Here is a 10,329-nt window from a genome sequence, read left to right on the forward strand (position 1 = left end):
AGCTGCCAGCTGCCCACCTGTGCTCCCTTACACAATTTATCCTCAACCTCTGCTCCTCCTGCGCACACCTTGAACTGCTCGGGGCAAAGCACTGCAGCAGTGCTCCCCACGCCGCGCCAGTGCTCCCGGCATCGCAGGCGCTCCCTGCCCCGCACTGCATCCTGTACTGTAGCAAGTCCTGCACCGGATCCTGCCCCACCCCCCACATGCCCTCAGCAACACGTCCTGCACCGGATCCTGCCCCACCCCCTACACGCCCTCAGCAACACGTCCTGCGCCGGATCCTGCCCCACCCCCTACACGCCCTCAGCAACACGTCCTGCGCCGGATCCTGCTCCCTGCACGCCCTCAGCAACATGTCCTGCACTGGATCCTGCTCCCTGCACGCCCTCAGCGTTCCCAGCACTGCGCCGGATCCTGCTCCCTGCACGCCCTCAGCGTTCCCAGCACTGCGCCGGATCCTGCTCCCTGCACGCCCTCGGCAACATGTCCTGCGCCGGATCCTGCTCCCTGCACGCCCTCAGCGTTCCCAGCACTGCACCGATGCTCTGGGCAGTCAGTGCTTCCCGTGCGCTCACACTGCTTGGGCTGTACTGGCGCTCTCAGCGCTGGCTGACACAGGCCGCACTGCAGCTGGGCCCACCTGCCCCTCACTGCCCCTTCCTCTGGCTCTGTCCACAGCCATCTCCCTCTCCTTTCAACTCTGTGCTCAGGTCTCGCAGAGCCCCTGCGCTGAAATGAACCTCTGTCCTTTCAGGCCTTTGCCTGGGCCTGTCTGAAAGCCCGATCTGCCCCTTGTTGTATTTCTGCCGTGCTGGACTCTCAGGTCCTTGGTCATTCCCCCTTGGGAGCCCGGTCTGCTGCGCAACAAGTGCTCTGGATTTTGACAGCACTCCAGTCCTCAATCTTTCCTTGCATGCATCCAGTTCTTGCGCCTTGGGTCCCAGAGAGTTTTCCCCAGTGGTTTTCCTTAAATGTTATGGAGTTTTATTTGTACCCTTAACTGTGAGACCCACTTGGTTTTTGTTGGGGGCGTGAGCTCTCTGTCAAGGTTCCAGTGTTTGTGTGTGGCTGTTGGATTCCTGCAGCAATGTCTGTTTCTTTTCCTGAGCCCTTTCTCAGCTGGGCTCTTGTAACTTGGTCAAAAAATTACAGCACTGTTTGGTGGGCTGTTATTTCTGGGCTTTCTGTTCTGCCCCATTGGCTCATATACCCAGATCCAGGTGCTGAGAAGTCCAGCTTCTCTTGTTTTTTTTTTTTTTTTTTTTTGTTTTTTGTTTTTTGTTTTTGGCAGAACTGGGGATTAAACTCAGGCCCTTCCGCTTGCCAGGCAAGCGCTTATTGTACTGAGCCATCTCCCGGGCCCCTTCCCTTGGTTTTAACAGCCCGCTTAGGATGCTGTCTTGCAAACAGTACTATCTAACTCTCTGCCCGCTGCGTAGTTGGTATTCAACACATTCTGTTGAAATAAAGGGTCATTGTCACCACCCCGCTCCTCACCCCCACCCAGGAAGCTGACGGCCTGCCCAGCCCCCACAGAGCCCTCCCTGGCCAATCCAGGGGCCTTCTCCAAAGAGATCAGATCTTGACCTCCCTCACCTTTGGGTACCAATTGTACTCGCTCTTGTTGCAATGAAGATTTTGGGTTTATATATATAAACCAAGACAGCTATATAGTAAACTGGGCTGGCTCCAAGCAGGATGGCAGCACCGGGGCAACAGTCCAAGGCAGCAGAAGGCAGCAACAGCAAAGGCGGAAGAACAAGCTTCTTTCCTCCCTTACACTTACCAGGGCTCTCTGCCCACCCTGTCTCCTTGCCTTGCTCTTCCACAAGCTCAGGATGTTTACAAAGTAAAGACCCTGGCCCCTGCTGCACCACTTAGCTACGCTTCTAAACTTCTCCCGCTGAAAATGTATCAGTCATGAAGGAAGCTCACGCTGGGGCAAACTCGCAGCGATCCTCCTGCTTCAGCCTCTTCCCTGTTTAGGGGCAACACTGCTGGGCACATCTCTGATAGCAGCAATTTACGCTTTAGTATGAATCAAGTCAGCCCACCGTGGTGCAAAGAGCCAGGGCTCTGGAATGTACAAGCGCAGAGCCCCTTTGGCCCTCGAGTGATACTTGAGTGATATCTAATCGTTGGAGGCCTTGTAGGTGCAGTCACTTCACCCTTGGGGCCTCAAGGAAATCAATCCCCATTTCCTGCTTCCCAGGGCGGACCCCTCCCATGAAGCACCGGGCCCTGTGCTAGGTCTCCATAAAGAAGGTCAGCTTTATTCAACCCGGTGACAGTAAGCAATGAAAAGCAACGATGCCTACTAAGCATTTTTCAAACATTCTGAGTAGTGGGGGATTCCTTCTGAAGTGGTACCAGGGAGGCCACGACCTCAGGGTCGTGTTGGCCTGGGGTGCATCAATTTAAAATGGGTTGGTTACTCAGAAAGCAGAGGCAGTATTGTCAGGTAGCGCCTTCTAAAAGTGGCTTGCCAACTAAACGCTACTTACTGGTTCTGGGTTGCTCGCCTCCCTTTTTGGGTGGCGAGTTTTTCTCATCTTGAACAGAGAACTAAATAAGCCAAAATCAGCACCAAAAGTTTATTTGTTACAGAAGAAATTTCTCAAAAAATTCTGAGGCTCTCTTTTTTTTTTTTTTTTTTTTTTTTTTTTTTATTGAGAAACAAATATCGATGAGACAGTTTCAAAGCTGATTAATAGGACAGTTTCTGTTGGTGTTTGTGATGGTGTTGTGGTCTCTGAACTCTCAAGGCCGTGACAGGTCTTTTTTTTTTTTTTTTTTTTTTTGTGAGACAGGATCTTGCTCTGTAGCTCAGGCCGGCCTCAAACTTGCAGCAATCCTCCTGGGCCAGCCTCTTGAGTGCTGAGATCACAGGCATGCTTTACCATGCCCTGTTTCCAGTGGCCCTCATGGCATGCCCAGGGTTGTTGGGGGGCAGCATGGCATGTGGTACCAGGGATGGAACCCAGATCCTTGTGCTTGCCGGGCAGGCACTCAGACCACCAAGCTATCTCCCCAGACCTTTTTTTTTTTTACACTTTTTTTTTTTGGTTTTTTTTTTTTCAAAGTTTTATTGACAAACAGATAGCAATGAGACAGTTTCAAATCAGATCGGAAGGACAGTTTCAACAAATAATACACTGCATATATTCTTCTTAGTGGTTAATTGCTGTACAAGATGCGGACTTGTGATCCCATTTACAAACACCATTAGAACAAATCATTCTATTCATTAAGAGAATGCAACTATATATCTATCCCAACCTCTTTGAATACACAGATACAAAATGGACATTCATCGGTATACCCCATTTTTTCTAAGTTCCGTTATTGAATATTATAGGTGTGTAAACTCAGCAAAATATTCTAAAAGACTCCAGTAGCCCATAATAGCATTGGGTCTTATATTTAACTGGCAATGTCAGAAATTATTGACCTGAGTCCCCCACAGCTCAACCCAACAGCATGGCTTTATTTCTTATACTTCGTCTTCATACTTTTCTACTGGATGGTTAAGACCAAGGTAAAGCAGGACCTATGTAACAAGAGTTGTAGCTTTTTGGTCTGAGAAGGTCAGTGAAATGCCCTCAGGATTTGTCCTGAGATCCTGTACCTCAGATTGTAGAACCTTCATCAGTGCAGCCATGTGGATGAGTCACGGCCATTGCTTGGCCAATGTGCTCTCTGTGAAAGCCTGAGAGAGTGTCTTCTCCCCATGTGACTCTCCTTAGGCACACTCTACGTCATCGATCACTTTCCTCTTTGGCCCCATAATCTTCTTGATCAGAAAATTTGGGACACTACCGAGGTACATGACGTTACAGTACAAGTTCTCATATATCCTGAGTCTTAATTGACCTTAGAAGGTTAGGGCCAAAATGTTGGCTTTCCTTGTATCCTTCCTTTTTCTCTAATTTGGTCTGCAAACTTAGGTTGTTAACCATCCAGAAGAAAAGCTTATTGTTATTATCAAACGATTTGGGCTATCAATCTTAACCTCACTATCTCACTGCATTTCAAACATCTTAGGCATAATAAGGAACAGGTATTTTTCATCAAGTATTGATATGTTGAACTTTAAGTCCCTACATAATATGATAAAAAAACATTTAAAAATTAGATTATATTTTAAAAAATAGGATAAAGAATTCTATGCTTCTCATGTTTGCACATAAGTCCAAAAATCTCACCATATACAACCTTGAAGCAGGACAGTCCCACAATATTCCTTTTCCTGTCTCTTGCTTTCCTTCACCACCGCCTTCTTCTTGATTTTTTACACTTTCAATATTTTACTGCCTATGGAGCCTCCCCCCACCTGCCGTGGAGGCTGCCAGGTGTCACCAGGGGCCTGGATAGCAGTAGTAGCTGGCTCAGTTGGTTGAAGGCTTGGCCCACTCCACGTTCAGGATGAAGTGGTTGTGGCCAAAGCCAGACACACCAGCGATGACGTGCGCGGCATCCTTTCAGCAGTGGAAGCTGATGAACGCAAAGCCCTTGGACTGCCCGGTGGTCTTGTCCTTGGCCACGTTGGGCCCTGTGGGTCAAACTCTGACTTTCCAAACTTCTTCCAGTTCTTTCTTCTCGCAACAGCCTTTGAGGCCTTCTGGGTCTCAGTCCTGAAGGTACGGACAATCTTGAACTTCTTGCCATCCTCATCTATCTTGTACTTCGTCACTGTCTTTATGTTTCTGTTGAGTACCTTTCTGGGAGTCAGCAGTGGAGCTCCAGGCAGGAGCTCAGGCTCTGGGCTGGTGTCGCCAGTGGCCAGGGGGATCCCCTTGAGGAGCTTGCTGGTGACACATTTGTCGTCCTCACCCCCCTCTTTCACCTGGTCCACCCAGCTGGGCTTCGAATCAAAGTCTCCAGTCGGCATTGCTGACTCTTCACTCCACGCAACCCCATCCTGTTTTTTGAAGCAGGGTCTTGTTATATAGTCCAGGTTGGCCTTGAACTCATGGCAGTCCTCCTGCCTCAGTTTCTTGAGTGCTAGGAGACTTACACAATTAATAGGCAATAAATTTAGTACGCTAAGGGACAATGTAAAACTACAGCTTGATATAGCAGTGCTTCTCCATAATCTCAGCCACTGAAGAAACTGAGGCAGGAGGGTCCTACCGACCTCTGCTCTCAGCATCCCGTTTACTTCTTGGGTCCCTTATGTGAGAACCATCCAGATGTGCTAAGCACCCCCAGATAACCAGGATCATCTCCCCAAGAGAAAAGATCCTTGAATGAATCCCATTTGCCAAGTCCCCTCTCCCAAAGAAAGGAATAGCCTCCCTTCTTCCAGGATCAGGCTCTGGGTACTTGGAGAGTCTATCAGCTGAGGTCCTACCCACGCACCATTACTCACGGTCCAAAGCTCAGGCCCAGCTGACTCTCTGGTGTGAGATTAGAGTCCAAATTCTTTTTCAAGATAGGATCTTGCCAAGTTGCTCGGGTTGGGCTTGAACACATGATCCTTCTGTCTCAGCCTCCCAGATAGCTGGGTACCAGGTATGCGCCATTGTGCCCAAGTGGAGATTCATCTTTATTCCATACATATATCCAGCTTTTCAAGGACCATGTACTAAATAACTGTCGTGTTCCATTGTATTACTTTGGGAACTCTGACAAAAATGTGTTGGTCAGAAGAACTTATTCTGAGAAGGCAAAAGTTGTTCAACATACAAAAAGCAATCAAGAGTCTGGAGTGGTGGCCTACTGTCATCCCAGCACTCAGGAGGCCAAGGCAGGAGGATTGCCAGGAGTTCAAGGCTAGTCTGGTGTACATAGTAAGACCTTGTCTAAAACAAACAAACAGCCGTGCGGGCACCGTCCCTGGGGTGTGCTGAGGTGGCGTGCACCTGTAATGGCAGTGCTTAGGAGGCTGAAAACAGGAGAATCACTACGAGTCGACCTAGTAGTGAGACCCTGAACACCCCGTAGGCCCTTCCCTAAAATACAGGAAAAAAAAACCCAAACAAACAGCAACTGATCTTTATCTTTTTTTCCTTCCTTTTTTGTACCGGGGATGAACTGGGGACTTTGTGCTTGCCAGGCAGGCACTTATGCCACTGAGCTAGATACCCAGCCATGATCATTTCTTTCTTTCTTTCTTTCTTTCTTTCTTTCTTTCTTTCTTTTCTTTTCTTTTCTTTTTTTTTTTTTGTATTTTAGGGAAGGGTCTACAGGGTATTCAGGGTCTCACTACTAGATCGGACTCGTAGCAATCTGCCTGTTTACAGCCTTCCAAGAGCTGGGATTATAGGCGCGTGCTACCTTGCCCAGTCTCAATTGCCATCTCAGTGCGCCCTGGAGGCGGGTTGGCACAGCAGGCCTGGGGATCCATCACCAGTCCCTGTACCTTCTTGCAGGTGCTTTAATCCTCTGAGCTATTTGGCCGACCCTGATCATTTCATTTAATGCAAAAAAAAAAAAAAATCACTTGACAAAATTCATACCCTTTTATGATAAAAACACTCAATAAACTAGAAATAACTGGTAATTTTCTTAATATGATTTAAAAAATCTATAGAAACTGAAAGTTTTCCTACCAATGGCAGGAAAACCTGATTTTTTTTTTCCTTTTGTTTTTTTTTGAGACGGATTCTCATTCTGTAGTTTAGGTTGGCCTTGAACTCGCTGCAGTGCCCAGGCTGGCCTCAAAAATCTCAAAGCTCCTCCTGCCTCAGCCTCTTGAGTGCTGGGTCACCACCCTCAACTGGGAATACCTGGTTTTGCTCCTTGTATTCCAAATAGTAATTGAAGTTCTCACCAGAACAATCTGGCAAGAAAATCAAATAAAAGGCATCCAATTTGGAAATAAAGAAGTAAAACTGCATATGAACAGGTCCTGGTGTTCTCTGTAGATAACTTTCGGAGTAAAAAGAAAAAAAATCTATCAATGAGGTTGCGAGCTAACGAGGCAACGCACAGAAGTGAGTTGTATTCCTACACACAGATAATGAGCACCCTGAAAAGGGCTGACTGGGGGCGGTGACATATAGCTGTAATCCCTACATTCTAGGAAGCTGAGGCAGGAATCATAAGCCTGAGCCCAGCCCAAGTGATGTAGTAAGACCCAGGGTCAATAAAGAAAAGGTATGTGTGTGAGTGTGTGTGTGTGTGCATGCGTGCGTGCGTGCGCGCACGTACACACACACACACACACACACAATCTGAAAAAGGAATTAAGAAGGTAGCTGCAGATTGGGGAAAATAGCTCAGCAGCATAAACGGCAGTCTGGCAAGTGCAAGGTTTCAAGTTTGATTTCCAATTCTACCAAAAAAAACAAGACAAACAAAAAAAGAGCTGCATTTATATATAGCGTGTGTAGCCTTCCGCTGACAGGACTCCGTCTTCGACTGCGTACCTTTTACAGCAAGACTTCAATCAGGTAGTTTCTTTAAACTTTTTTTTTCCTTCTAAAAAATAATTTTGGCAATTCTATACCTTTCATGTTTCCTTATAAATTTTATTTTATTTACATTTAGTACAGGGTCTACAGAGTCTCACTATACAGATCAGACTCGTAGTGATCCTCCTGCTTTCAGCCTCCCAAACACTGGGATTACTAGCATGCGCCACCACGCCCAGTCTCAACCGCCGTCTCAGTGTGCCCCAGAGGCAGGACCAACACACCAGGTTGGGGATCAGACCCTGGTCCCTGCCTCTGCCTGAATAGGCATTTTAATCCGCTGAGCTATCTGGCCGGACCCTATTTCCTTATAAATTTTAGAATTGCCAGGCGTGGTAGTGCCTGCCTTTAGTAATCTCAGCAGTGGGGAGGCTGAGGCAGAAGGATCGCCAAGAGTTTTGGGCCAGATTGGGATATGTAGTGAGGCTTGGGTTCCCCCACAAAAAGCAGCAGCAGCAACAACAAAACCTAAAGAAATAAATTCTAGAAGCAACTTGCTGATTCTCTAAGACAGCCAGCTCAGATTTACATTTGAATTTCTCCACAATTTTTTCCATCTATTTTTGTTTCCCCATAGCGGCCACCAGCACCACCTTTAGAGAAGCCAGACTGTACCAACCGTGCCCTCTGCCCCTGCCCCTGCCCCTCCCCAGTCCCGCACTCACCCTGCAGTTAGAGCAGGATTTTCACAACAGGAACTTGATCCAGTCACCTACTTCAAAGAGGACCATGCTTTGCTTTTTTTTTTTTTTTTTTTTTTGGTGGAACCGGGGATTGAACTCAGGCCCTTGTGCTTGCTAGGGAAGTGCTTATTCCACTGAGCCATCTCCCCGGCCCACACCTACTTCAAAGACATCTCATCACTCTTCTCAGAATATTTAGCAATTGTTATAGCACGGGGACTGACCTACACACGGCAGCAGGCCAGGGATTGGAGCAGCACCCCCACCACGCCTCCACTGTCCCCCTTAGGGCAGATACCTCTCCTGGTGGCCAGATCTTGGAGAAGTCCCCGGGGATGGAGCAGCTAGAGTTATGTATATGGAGGTGAGCGCAGCTTCACTGGCACAGAAGTGTGTCGTCTTCTGGTTTTTTGTTTTTTGTTTTTTTAGATTTAAGGATTGAACCCAGGGCATTTGCACTGAACTATACTCCCAACCCTACGATTATTCCCACTGTCTTATGCTGAGACAGTGTCTTACTAAGTCTCCAAATCGTTCAGGCTGGATTTGAACTTGTAACTCAGCTCCTGCCTCAGCTTCCCAGTGAGCTGGGATTCCAGCCACGCACCACCATGCCCTGGTCAAAAGAATATAAAAATGGCATACTTCCGCAGAACCACAGCACGGCCATGACATGCAGCCTGGCTTTCCCTGAAAACCCCACGGCCCATGATGTAGCCCTGGGACACTGTCCTGTCACCACGGTGCAGTCCAGTCCCTCTTTTCTTTCTATCCTGGCTCCAAGACTCAAGATGCACCCTTGACATCCTGAAAAGGAAACCTTACCCCATGCCAAACGCTCCTAGCATGGGGTCCTTCTTCCTAGCACCCCCCGAAAGCCGATCTGTCTGCACGTGTACTATGAGGTTACTGAGTCTGGCCCCTTCTGTCAGCCAAAAGGGCCAGGGATTCTGTCTCTTCTTGCTTAGCATTGTCCACACAGTGCCTGCCTGTGACCGGCACCATGCTAGGCGGATAAAAGAATGAATAAGAAGAAACTCAGTACCTTTCCTGCCAAATCTATTCTTTGTGAAGTCCTCCTTTTGGTTGATGGCATCGTCTGCTGCTTGTCCTAGCCATAGAAATCATTCTAGATTGTACTTTCTTTATTCTGCCCTTAGGAAGGACAATAGGGCAGGTCAGTGACAACTTTTTTGTGTGGCTGGCTTAGCCCGCCCTGGGGGTGGGGCTAACAGAGCAGGTGGCGCAGGGGATGGAACCACAGTCCCTGCACTGGCCTAAAGTTGCCCAAGCAGGTGCTGTAGACCGCTGAGCTATCTCGCCAGCCCCAGGTGACAACTTTTAAACCCTTTGCTCCCTTGTTACTTCAAGCAGGAAAGGTTTATCTTGGCATAAGTGTCAGTCCACGATGGGTAGGCTCCAAGTGAGAACCAGCAGGAGCTGCTTAAGTGGTGGAGAACAGGAAGTGCAGACAGAAGGGGGAGGCGAGAGGAACATCACACCTCAGGTCACACCGCCGGTGGCCACCTCGGGCCAGACCCCACCTCCTAGCAGCAAGTCAGCTCTGGCGTCCCCTAGATCCTGTCACCTTCCAGAAGCCACCCATAAGGGCTCAGGAGGTCCTCGGGGGACACATAACTGTGTTGTCCTTCCTCCAGGCTACAGCAGCCTCCTCCATCTCTCTGTCTGAGGTCCTGCCCCTGCGCAGTTCATTCTTGCTACTGTCCTTAGGGTGAGCCATGGAACCTGATATGCTACTTCCGGTGTAAAAGACTATTTCAGGGTCAAGTCCAGAATCCCTTGGGAACTGGCTCACGCTGACCCGAGAGCAGTTGTCTCGCTGGACATTTCCTGCGTTCTCAGGTTCCCTTAGTAAGACTGAGCAAGCCCATGCTCATTCAAAGCTATTCTTGGGAGCCAGTATCATGCCTGGCACCCAAGGGTGAACAGACAAATGTCTGTGGTATCGAAAGGAAATGAATAAGATTTATTTTTGTCTCATTATACTGTCTGTCGCAACAATGCGGTACATGGAATGACATGACTTCAAGTCATTAACAAATAGGATAAATTATGTTTACAACTTTAATCTAATATAGCTTGGAAAGTTCTTAGACAAAGGTAACCATAATTTTAGGGAGGTAAATCTTTGGCAAATGAGAAGGAGACCAAGAGAGGGAGGGTGTGGGGAGAAGGGGAGGAGAAAGGGAGATTAAAAAAAAAAA

General features: G+C 48.0%; 1 pseudogene; it reads right to left on the reverse strand.

The window, feature by feature from the left end:
* Positions 1-4,423: 4,423 nt before the first annotated feature.
* On the reverse strand, positions 4,424-4,920 carry LOC101582151 (annotated as a pseudogene).
* Positions 4,921-10,329: the final 5,409 nt, after the last annotated feature.

The sequence above is a fragment of the Octodon degus genome, unplaced genomic scaffold (genome assembly GCF_000260255.1).
Source record: "Octodon degus isolate 3935 unplaced genomic scaffold, OctDeg1.0 scaffold00027, whole genome shotgun sequence".
Taxonomy (NCBI): Eukaryota; Metazoa; Chordata; class Mammalia; order Rodentia; family Octodontidae; genus Octodon; species Octodon degus.